Here is an 11384-nt window from a genome sequence, read left to right as displayed (position 1 = left end):
GTTTTAAACTCGGATTGCCCCTCTCCAGGACACGGATAATGTTGCAGGAAAGGAAGTTTTTCCTGCTGTTTCCGAGGGGAGTCCCCTCAGGCCTGAGGGCGGCGATGGCCTGAACCCTCCCTCAGGAGCGCCGCCACAGCTCTCAGCTCCTTCCCTTCCCCAGCAAAGCTCTTCCCAAAGGGCAAAGGGGAATGCTGCGGCCGAGAGAACACATTTTTTAACCTCTGTGGCGTTAAAACACTTTAAATGTTTGTGGTTCATGTGGTTAAAGGTCCTCCAGGCCGCGCCTCCATCGAAAGCCGAGGGCTCCGCTCCCGCCCTCCCGTCCTGCCCTCAGCGGGGAGAGAGCCTGAAAGGCTTTAATTTCTGTTAATTGTGTCATCAAGGGGACAACTGATGGAACCTGCATGCTGAAAACACTTAGCTGCTTCTGGAGAAAAAAAAAATAAAAGGACCAAACCAAAAAACCCAAGTAAGTATCATGAACAAAGCAGACTGGACATTCCCTCTTTCTGGAGTATCCAAATCAGGTTTGTTCGAATATTTTCTTTAAATACAATGTGTGTAATTTTTTTTTTTTTTTTAACCCAACAAAATAACAGGTCCTGTTCCATGCTGTTCCTGTAGCAGAGGTGATGAGAAAGCTGGCACAAATTCATGGATTTGGGGGCTGTTGTTACGTTTTGTGCTGTGGGATGGTGTTCTGGATTACAGACATGCCAGAAAAGTCAGCCTTAAGGAAATGGTAACTGAAAAGGAGAAAAAAAAGATCAAAGGGTGTTCAAATGCTTAGAATTTATTGGATTTTTCACTGAACTCTCAAAAGCCATGTCCTCTGATACAAGCTGAATATTGCCCAAAATATGAAAACTTCAGTCCTTAAAACCAATTTGCTTCTGAAGCAAGTTCTCTGAAGGTGTTCCACCCACAAAGTCTGTTCCATCCATCTGGCACCTTTCTACCTTCAAGAGTACTGTGAAATTAAGAAGGGCTTATCAGAGGAAATAATTATTTGTCTTTTAGTGTTATTTATGGGTAGATCAGTTGTGAGTGTACAGGAATGAAGTTACAAGTGTTATGTTTTTATGCTAGAAATATTTTTTTTACAGTGCTTTGTCTGGTAGCTCATTTCTAAAATCCACTCTACTTTTGAAAGCCTATTTCCAGAGATGAAGACATTTAATATTCTAAATGTGCTTTTTATTAAATTGTTAAAATAATTAGCTTTGATCCCTGGAAAAAATACGTCAAATAGTAATTACTAAATTTATGTAATGACAAATAGTTAAATTTTATTTTCCTTACAGTTCTGTGTAAGAAACTCTCCATTCTGAATACACCCAGTAATCTCTGGTTGGCATTTCCAGCAGATAAAGGCTGGGTGCCCCAAGTCAATGCTGCTTACATTTTGAACCTTTGCTCTGCTGAAATCTTAGATAGGAACATGAATTTTTAAAAGACTTTTATGCCTTCTTAAGTTAAGATTCCAAAAAGCAAAATGTTCTCCTCCAGGTTGTTTGTTTTTTTTTTTTTTTTTTTAAGTACCTGAATTTTCTCGGGCTTTGCTCTGTTGTGCAAAAGCTACACAGCAGAGCAAGTGTTCCAGCCACAGCTCTGAGTCTGCTGGGCCCTCTTTTTTGTGCATTTGCTCTACCTTGAGTTCTGGGGGTCTGGAGCTTTGGATTGCTTGCAATCAGTGAATGAGCTCTTTGATCTAAAACTCGTGCAGGAAGGAATTACTTTTTTCATGTTCTTTTTAGCCTGAACTCCAGACACAGCTGAGTGATCCAAAGTCTTTTATTAATCTACCTATATAATTTTTTTAATAAGCAGGAATGTGTCTTTTTTTTTTTCCACTTGAATGAACTGATGGTTGAGGGAGTCCCAAAATTGTGCTTGTGTCTGACTTGAGGGCTTTTTATGGGTCTGTGCCTTCCTTGGGGGTGAAAGCAGAGACCCAGAATAGAGGTTTATGACAGAACGTATCTTCAGGGAAAAGCAGCTACAAGTAAGTCATTTTCTATTCCTGGGTTTGGAAATTGGATATTCTTTTCATGTTAGACACAGTAGTCTATATAATAGTCTCCCAAGAGAAAAGTTATATTTCTTAACCGTTTAAGCATAACAGTTTATAAAGCATACATGCATTTTGCACATGTACTTCTTATGTGAATCTGTTTGTGCATCAATGACACTTCCTGGCATACAAAGTTTTTCTACACCAGACTGGTGGAGACACTTTTGCTCTAGTTTGCATCCCAGTAGAAAAATTTATTTGCACCACTTCTTTTTTGAAAAGTATGCCTAAGTTTTGTAGTTTGTTAATTCATGAGCACTTACAGGAGCCATTCTTTAAGTCTAGGCTATTGAACAAGCTTTTCTCCTTGCCTGGTATTTTAATGAAGGTCGTGGTTGCTCAACTTCCTGGAAGATCTCTGTCAAACTTGAACTCAGACTTGTTTCCATGCTTGTGAGATGACACAATGCTGGCACAGGTGATGACCAGCTCAGAAAATATTTGGTGATGGAAACCAAACCCTGAGACTGCACATACCTTCTCTGTGCTGAGCTGTTCTTAATTGATGCTGCAATGTCTATTTGCAGTTTGGTGACTTTCAGTCTGATCCACAGGAACCAGGGATGATGCTCTTCCCCTTTAGAGAACTGGGAATGGATCTGAGTCAAGGGAAGGAACCCGAAGCACACAGAAACTTTAGTCAGGCAGGGCTGTACAAGGTTCTACATTCTTTTCCTAGAAACCATCTCCTATTGCCACTAGACACAAGAAACTTCTGGTCCAGCAGAACATTTCTTATGGTCTCCTTCAAATAAATAAATAAACATTAGAAACCAAGCAAACGCAACAAAACACCCACACACAGGGGGGTCTATTGAGAGCAGGCTTTGGCAGAGTATGCTCCCATTTAGGCACACTCGTGCTCCTAATGTGTAAAAATGTGTTGTCACCCAGTTGTCACCACTGCCACTGCAGGTGCTGCTTAAGCTGACAGCACGGAGGCTTCCCTCTGCTTTCCTGTGGCACTCCCAAGTTCTGCTCGCACTCCAAACTTGCCTGCAGAGACCACTCACTCTGTTTTCTCCGAATTACCTTAAACAGTTGCTAAACTGCATAACAAGCTTAGCAGTAGGTGACTCCAGGGTTTTCTAAATTTTTCTGGAATCTTCTGACTTCGTTGATGGGAGTGTTAATCTAAGGAAAGAGATTCATTTGCAATTGAACAGCAAAGAGTACAAAAAGATGATTTACATCTGGCAGGGTTTAGTTACAGCCTGCTGCAAATAAAACTGACAAATTACCCCTGCCAGCCCCAGCAGGGTACAAATTACACGAGTGTTTACAAGCTTCTGAGACTTTAAGTCTTTGAAGAGCATTCACTGGGGGAAAAAAGTTGAATTAAAGCAAGCAGCAATAAGACAGACATCTATATAAAGACTTAATAATTAGGTTAAATCTAAGCAAATGTGGCAGTGGAGACAACGTGGGATATTGTATCAGCATATGCTGGAGAAAAATTAAGCTCTTGCACTGTCTGAGATTAACTGCATAAAAGTCAAAGAAGTTAAACCAGCTTCTTTGCATGCTCTGCTGTAGAGAAACCAGAGCTTTTCATTTCACAATGAAGTGAAATTTAAGTGGTTTAAATGTTCAAATTTTTATGTGAGAGTAATTTTTAAATTTTATACTATTTACTTGTGGTACCATTAGATTTCGCATACTTCCCTTCTTATCCTTCTCTGCCCCCAATTATTTTTATTATTCACTTGCTCAACTGAATCAGTTTTAGTGGATTTTCCCTTGATAAACTTGACTGAAAATAGTAATAAACTGTAAACAAAATAATAAATCCTATGTATTTTGAAGGCTGGATAAGCCATTTTAGTAAAGCATGACTTGGTTTTGCCATAAATGCACTGTTAGTTATGTTTGCCTGCAGTCATTATTCTCTGCTAAGTTTCAGAGGGATTGTCTCCTTGAGGTCAAGTTAAAGTTCTTTTGATGATAACCTGCCAAAGATCACTTTACTTCTTGATCTACGAGTTGCAGGTGCTTGGAGCTTGCTTTTGGTTGTTTTGCATTCTTTATTTTCAAATGAGTAGGAGGAGAAATAGCTGCAAGTGTTCTCTAGGATACAAATTACTCTCATTTAATTGGTATTAAAAGACTTGCTAGGCTTAAATAGTAACACATTGAGCTGTAGGCATTTAGATGAAGCAGGATGGACTACTCATTTCAATGCAAGTTACAGGTTTTTTACACATAGGTAATGTTTTTTCTTACTATTTTAATTGAATTCTTTCTCCTTTTTTAATCTTATTACCACTCTCTTACACTTTTAGGAATGCTAATCAGATAAATCTTACAATGCCTAGTACTCAAGTATGTGCAAGCATTGTCCTGCTCATCTCTGTAGCACTGATAGGTATTAAGTGAATAAATATTATCACTCTCAAGGCTAAATTATGAAAGTCCAATTGGGGATGTAAGATTAATTGTCACTTTTACAGCTGCAATTGGAACTTCGGGTGTCTCGAGGAAGAAAATATCCTACTCACCTTACTAATTCTTCTAGACTTCAGTGCTGCCTCTGCTTCTCTGATTTTATTTCTAATTTCAAAGTTGACCTACTAAATTAGAATCTCCAGGGAAAGACTTTTTGTGAGCTGCAGCCCATTACTCTGGGGCAGTGCAGTTGTTCTCTCTAACAGATGGACTGTTTAGCCTGATTTTACTGAGGACATTTGTTTCATGGGCCACATTATGATAAATGCACATTCGCCTTCCTCTGAATTTTTAATGGTAATGCAATCTGCAAAATTATGTTAAATGTATATTTTTTAATTATGTGAATAGATTTGATCTTCATGTGTTTTGATGTCATATTTTTCCCTGAGTGATTAAACTCCCTGATTTTAGTCTTTTGTCCCTACCCACCCTAAAGAAGCCAGTGCTGCTAAAGGGACAGACATGACTGAGGTCCTTTATGTACATTATCAGCAGAATTGTCTGTTCAGTCCTGATCAGACCTGTCCTTCGACCCACAGAGGACAGTGGTTTCTCTGAAACTGTTCTTGGATATAAAATTTGGGTTGCAGAATCCCTTTTATTCCTGATGCAGAAGATGAAAAGGGCACAACTTAATTTTATCAGCTCAAGGAGAGTTTGAAGGGCTGGTAGGTAAGAAACCCCCTACCTGTTAAACATCCCTCAGCCATCTTCTAGTCCCACAAATTTCACTCGCAGCTGCATTCAAAACTAAGTTCGTGTGATTTCCTGTGCCAGGGTAGAAACATTTTCACAATGAAAACATGTTAGCCGCTCACCTTAAGGGTTTGTTGCTTTGGCTAAATCTAGAAAAAAAAAAAAAAAGAAACAGCAAGAATGGCAAAGAAATCAAAGCCCACAGAAGTTTTTACCAAATATTGAAATAGGGAGTTGCAGGAGAACATAATTTCAAATAAGAATGACTATGCTGCTGGTTTGGATCAAAGGCCATGTCAGCAATGCTTCTTGTAATAACTTCAGATATTAAAAAAAGAGATATATTAGGAGAAAAAGCAGACTGGAAAGTGCAAGAAATAAAGTAGAAAACTGGAGTTTTCTTCTCCAGGGCAGCAACTTTTTAATCTCAATTAAAGTAGTTAGGTTAGCAGAGCAGCATGCTAATACTTACTACAGAGAGTCAGTGAATACAAATGACCTTTGTGGATTTGGGGTTTGCTGCTTTTCCTCCTGATTGAAAAGGACACCCAGCAGTTGTCTTAATTGGATGTTAATTGATACATATTCACAGGAAGTAGAATCTGTGATCTTGCAGCTTGTTTGTATGGAAGAGTATAATGGAACAAAGTGTGAGGAAGCTTTTGTAATGATCACAGTGACATAGCAGAGTCGTAGGAATTTTTAAATTATCTCGGAAATGTTGGAGGAGTCATTACCAGAACAAACTTAGCTGCATTCATACAGCTTTAATATTCTGCCTTACACATTAAAAACATAATTAAACTAAAGATAAACCTTATAATTATGACCTCATACCTCCTGTCAGTAATGTTCTCTTACACTTTCTTGAGCCCTCATGATGATATAAAAGAGGATGATGAGACAGAATACAAACTACTCATCTTTCAAAACTATCAGTCACTATTGCCAGGTATGAAGTGCTCCCTGATGAGCTGTGTCCAGTCACTGCAGGAGACTCCTGTCTCCTCATCTATATCCTTGTACCCTCACACAGAATGGACACATGGGAAGGAATTTGCTTACAGTACTTCTCGGTGTTTGATTCAGTGGGTGGAACGCAGTGTGGCAGGAAAGACACCACCTTTGTCCTTGAGCATTCAAATATCTGTGGCTTTGAGCTAAGAATTATGTTTTCATTTCTATTGCTATTTTTACTAGAACTGAGTAAACTCGAGCAGCACAGTCCTGTCAAAATGACATTGAGCTCTGAGGGAGATCCTGTCTTATTGCTTTGTTCCAGTGACACCTGTAAATGGATCTAGAAATAATGCTAAGTAATCCATGCTTTGAGGATGTACTGTATGAGAACCAAGAAAGTAGAAGTCTCTGTAATTAACAAATTGCAGAAGCATTAAGAACAGCTACACAGCAAGAGAGACTACAAAACTATTGGAAACTTGTAGTGGTTAATCCATAAATAAAAGCAGGTTGCAATAAACCACTTCTGAGACCAATTCAGCCCACCAAGACCATGCAAGTGTACTGGACATACTCCTGTTCACAAAAAATAGTATTTAAGACTAAGCATCTTGCTTCAAATGAAACTGGCTGAAAACACCTTTTTTGTGTGCATAAAAAGTAGGTATGAAAAATTATAAAAACTGGAAACTCTGCAAGGACAGTCATCTAAGCACAGGTGCCATGTAAAAAGTTCAAGCTGTGGTCATCTTCAGTGTCTAGGAATTGACAGCTTTGAGCTGCAAGCCCAGAGGAGAAGTGTCTGTGCTATTCCATGAGCCAGCCAAGCCCTTACCTGCAAAGGGCACGTGGGACCTCTGCATGGAATTAGCCAGGGTTTGAGGGAAATGCCTCCTGTGCTCCTGTTTCCCTGGGCTGTGCTGGTTAGATAAAGCGAAATGTCAAACTGCTGGCAGTTCAGCACTGTTCAACTGGCTGCTTTTTTCTGGTTTAAATTAGGAACTGGATCACTCTTTAAAATGATTCAAGTTTCCTGAAGGCAGATCTCTAAAAGGCAGTCTGCATGCAGAAAGCCCAGCCTCTCCTAATCCATCCTTTCTGCCTGGAACAACAGACTGCCTGTAACCTGAAGAGCAGTTTCTCCTATTTCTTTTCCTGATAGTGGCCGTTTCCCTTTATTAGAAAACCATTTCAATGTGATTGAAACGGCAGCCTGTACTGAAAGACTTTAATGTGTTATTTTTGGAGTTCTGGTTACAACCTTGTCTGTCCTTACCTGTGAATGTGTCCCAGTGCTACTCGAATATATGCAGACAGAAGATGTTTAGTGTTTAGGAGCGTGATAAGCTGCCATCCCTTAGTGCATATATTCACTGAAAGGTAAAGTGGAGTCTATAGGAACAGGCAGGAGAGGCAACGTGGAGTTAAGAAGCAAAGACAGTGCTGAGAAGGTGAAGTGTTTATCTGCCAATTTTAGTTTCCAGTGTATTTAATACTTTATAATGTCAGTTGCTTGGAAACCAGTGTTTTGTGCCCTTTTGCTGCATGGCAGAAATCACTCTAATTGGCATGTTTCGAGCACTGTCACTGCTGGCAGTTTGCAGCTTTTTTTTTTTTTTTTTTCCTCCAGAAGCAAGATTTTTCTTTTACATGAATGATGGCTCACATTAATTAGACAGCAGTCATGGGGAAAGACAGCCATTTAAGTGTATGGATGTATGAACCATTATCTCTATCATCAATCACTGGGAAGACTGCTATTCCTATCAGCATTTCTGCCTTTCCAGAGGCTGTTCTTTTGAGTCTCAATTCCTTTCCTTTTAGGCAAAAATATTTGTTTATATTTGAGATTTCTTAAGTGGAAATAGTTCATCCTTATTAGATTTTGCTACTTATCTAAACACAGCAATGTAATCCCACATTTCTGGTACCCCAATGACACACTGTCACTGGATGTTTGAACAATGCTGACACATGAAATAAGGTTTCCATAATTTAGCAGTAAAATATCATTGCTCTGTAAATACCTTAATGTAGTAAAACAAGACATGAAGTCATGAAAATTGTTTTCTACTTTCACATGAATATCTTGAGGCAGCATTATTTCCTGGTGGAAGATGAGGGTCCTCACTGAAATTCCACTTATTAAGCAGTGAGATTTTATTGGTAATATGAACATAAAGTCGTTATTGTACATTCTTACAGCAAGCAAATGGAAGCCCCTGAAATCTCCACATTATTTTATTTTCTTTTGAAGTTTTTATAATAGCTTACAGCTTTTTGGAGAAAAATTTAAAGCAAAGCTCTGAAATCTCCTGGGACTGTTTTTCTGCCCTTCATCAGTACAAAAGTGAGTTTTTGGTGCTGATCTGGAAGTATTTTGCCAACCCACCTTTGTTTATGTACTCCTCCTGAGACAGGTTTTTTGTAATTCCCAGCAGCCAAATGTGTTTCGGCTCCTCAGTGTTAGAAACCTCCTCATTTTCCAGTAAGAGGTTCTGTCTCATTTCACAATGGATGCAGCATCTGTGTTTTAACATCTTTGTAGTTAATTGAAAACCACTCTGAGACACTTTAAATATGCAGTACTACGTGAATGCACCTACCTGTGACATCTCCTATCACAGTGTGGGTGGTGTTTTGACTACTGAAGATCTTTATTTCCTGCCACACAACCTTCTGTGAATGTACCACAAATTTGCTCGTGTCTTACTTGAACTTGTTTCACGACTTATTTCCTGGTCAGATTTCCATGGATAATGTGCCTCTTTCCCATTATGCAAATCCTGGTTTTGTTTTCTAAACAGACATTTGAGTACAGAATATTGTAGTCATCTGCAGGAGAATAAAATGGGAACCAACATCTGAAACAATGTGGGTATTCCAGATTGTTTGTGTGTCTTCAACTGCTCCAGACAGATGTTCATGTGGCGCTGCTTGAGTTCCTTGGCAGAATCATCAGTGGTTCAGCATGGAAAATGATCACAGATGTGTGATTTTCTGTGGGTTGGAACCTACATTTAATAGATTTTTTAATGTCATTATCATCTGGTCTTCGCTGAATTAAAGAAAAGTGGGTGGATGAATGTTTACCCATTTGGTTCTTCGTGTGTAATTATTCAAGCATTGAATAGGAGCAGTCACCATTGTGTTCCTGACTCCTCATGTGGGCATCTCTAACTTGGCTGTGGACACTACCAAACCAGAATTTATAATTAATTTGCATTAGTAGTATCTACATTTGAACTGTGAGTAGTTGTAAGCTTTTTCTGTCCACATGCTGAGCTTTCAGAGCATGACCCAAATGCAGATCTCAATAGCAGGACTTGCTGGCTGACTCACCGCCACATAAATTCAACTTCAGGATTTTTTGGTACTTTCAGAAATAAATTTCAGGATAATGTGTGTGCCCTGTAATAACTCACTGAATAATTCTAAAGTGAACAATGCCCTAATTCTCATTTACAATGAGACTGCCTTACATTGCTCAGGAAAGGTGATAGAACAGTCCTAACATAAATAAATTTGGGACATACTGGTGTGGATATAAATTACATTGCAGAATGTAAGGCCCTGCAGTATCTGAGTGAAATGGTCAGCAGCTCCAGTATTTGCTGATAAGAGAATGGAACACTGGTGTAAATCAGTATCACTGTTGACAGCTTACAAGAAATGCAGGGTTTGCTCTCCTATTGTTCTGTGCGTGCTCTGTAAATAAGAAAAGCACTGTGTACCTATGGATTTTCTTTTATCTTGGCAATTCCTGCAGTTTCACAATTATTTGCTATTTAGCTGTTACAGCACCTTGTCAGAAAGTTAAGGGACAAGGAAGAATTGTTTTAGGCATCAAAATGCAGCAACAGCTCCAGTGGAGTCTGATGTGTTCTAAAGCAGATACATTCAACATATATTTTGGGGGACTGGAAGGTTTAAAAAAAAAGTGTCCTATTAAAAGTGAAACAGCAGTGAGGACAGTGGTGGGTAATCAGTAGAAATCTGATTAACGCAGTGTTAACACTTGTGCTCCTGCAGAGATTTCCCATAACATCCTGAATCCTTTAGCTTGTCAGAATTTCTATTTGAATACATGTACTAAAAACCAGATCCTCCAGTACCACGGCGCCTCCAAAACTATAGAAGAGTGTAGATTTCAAGTTTAATTCCAAATGAAGTCAGCTTCCTGCTCTCCCTGCTTCCTTCACTGGATATTGCTTTGAAATCTTCAGGGTCCAGATGCTCACTGTCCTCGTTTGAGATTTGTGATGGGGTCACAGCTCTTGATGGCATGGCTGCAAATAATGCAGAGGTGCTCATTTAGAAGATTTGTAGCGGGATTTAATACAGTTTTAGTCTGCTCAGGAAAGAGCTCAGCTGTATTTGCTGTAGTTTCAAAGTTGTTTCCTTCTGCACTTTCTGGTTTATAAGAAAATGAATTGTTGTACTACATTTTCTGCCACAGAAAATACTTACTGGCAATGGTTGCAGTGTGAATTAAATTGCACTAGTTTTTCACCTGGGAAGCCTTAGCTCCTCTCCAGTTTGCCACTCCTGCAGCAAGTCAGGTTCCTCCCAACACCCTAGGCAGGTTCTGGCCTGGTGCCCAAAGAGGAGCTTTTATGGGTCTAGCAGGGAATTGCTGCAGATGCACATTGAAATGCTTTTATGAAAATAAAGGAAATGGCCCTTAGCCTGTGCTCACAGTGGCTTTCAGAGCAGTGACATACGGGTTTCATTTATATTTACAATTGGCTGTAAGCCTCTGGAAAAGGCTGGATTCTTTCCAACAGTGTCCGGAACAGGACATATTCTGTCATTAGCTTTGTTGATATAAAGGCTGATTCCAATAAGGTAAGAAAATTGAAGAAGCCATTTTATGAAATGGTGGCTAGCAATTTCCATGATTGGAGAAATACCTATATATACTTTGCACGATAGCTACCTAATTACTTTATTTACTGCTTAAAATACTTGTGCATGAGGAATCGTCAACCTTAGAGACAGAATCAAGCTGGTGTAAATTGTCTGCAACTCCAGCCTCGGGGAATGGGGCAGAGGGAGAGGAGGAGAAAGAGTTAATGAGGCTGAAGCACCTGGTGAGACCACCCATTGCATCAAACAGTGGGGCAGCCAAGGGCTTTGCAATTTTCTTCCCATTTCCCTGACTAGTCTGTTCAGGCTGGAGCCAAACCAGCTGAGCTGAGCA

The sequence above is a fragment of the Sylvia atricapilla genome, chromosome 17 (assembly GCF_009819655.1).
Source record: "Sylvia atricapilla isolate bSylAtr1 chromosome 17, bSylAtr1.pri, whole genome shotgun sequence".
Taxonomy (NCBI): domain Eukaryota; kingdom Metazoa; phylum Chordata; class Aves; order Passeriformes; family Sylviidae; genus Sylvia; species Sylvia atricapilla.
The sequence above is the reverse complement of the archived record's forward strand: the minus strand, read 5'-3'. Positions refer to the sequence as shown.